Here is a 332-nt window from a genome sequence, read left to right as displayed (position 1 = left end):
TCCCTATGACCCCGCTATGGGGCAGGGCACCCTGCTATGGGGCAGGAGGTGCTCCATAACCCCCTGCTATGGGGCAGGACACCCCGCTGTGGGGCAGGGCACCCCGCTGTGGGGCAGGACACCCCACTATGGGGCAGGAGGTGCTCCCTATGACCCCGCTATGGGGCAGGACACCCCGCTATGGGGCAGGACACCCCGCTGTGGGGCAGGACACCCTACAATGGGGCAGGAGGTGCTCCCTATGACCCTGCTATGGGGCAGGGCACCCCGCTATAGAGCAGGGCACCTCGCTATGGGGCAGGACCTGCTCCCTATGACCCCGCTATGGGGCA

The 332-nt window shown here is 67.2% G+C and overlaps 1 long non-coding RNA gene across 1 annotated transcript in view; it reads right to left on the bottom strand.

Moving 5' to 3' along the window:
• Window positions 1-262: 262 nt before the first annotated feature.
• The window catches only part of LOC118159061, a 747-nt gene continuing 677 nt past the window's right edge, over window positions 263-332 (bottom strand). The window contains exon 4 of the long non-coding RNA XR_004746983.1: window positions 263-304. This is a non-coding gene — a long non-coding RNA (uncharacterized LOC118159061). The remainder of the gene's footprint in view (window positions 305-332) is intronic.

The sequence above is a fragment of the Oxyura jamaicensis genome, unplaced genomic scaffold (assembly GCF_011077185.1).
Source record: "Oxyura jamaicensis isolate SHBP4307 breed ruddy duck unplaced genomic scaffold, BPBGC_Ojam_1.0 oxyUn_random_OJ66359, whole genome shotgun sequence".
NCBI classification, from domain to species: domain Eukaryota; kingdom Metazoa; phylum Chordata; class Aves; order Anseriformes; family Anatidae; genus Oxyura; species Oxyura jamaicensis.
The sequence above is the reverse complement of the archived record's forward strand: the minus strand, read 5'-3'. Positions and strand labels throughout refer to the sequence as shown.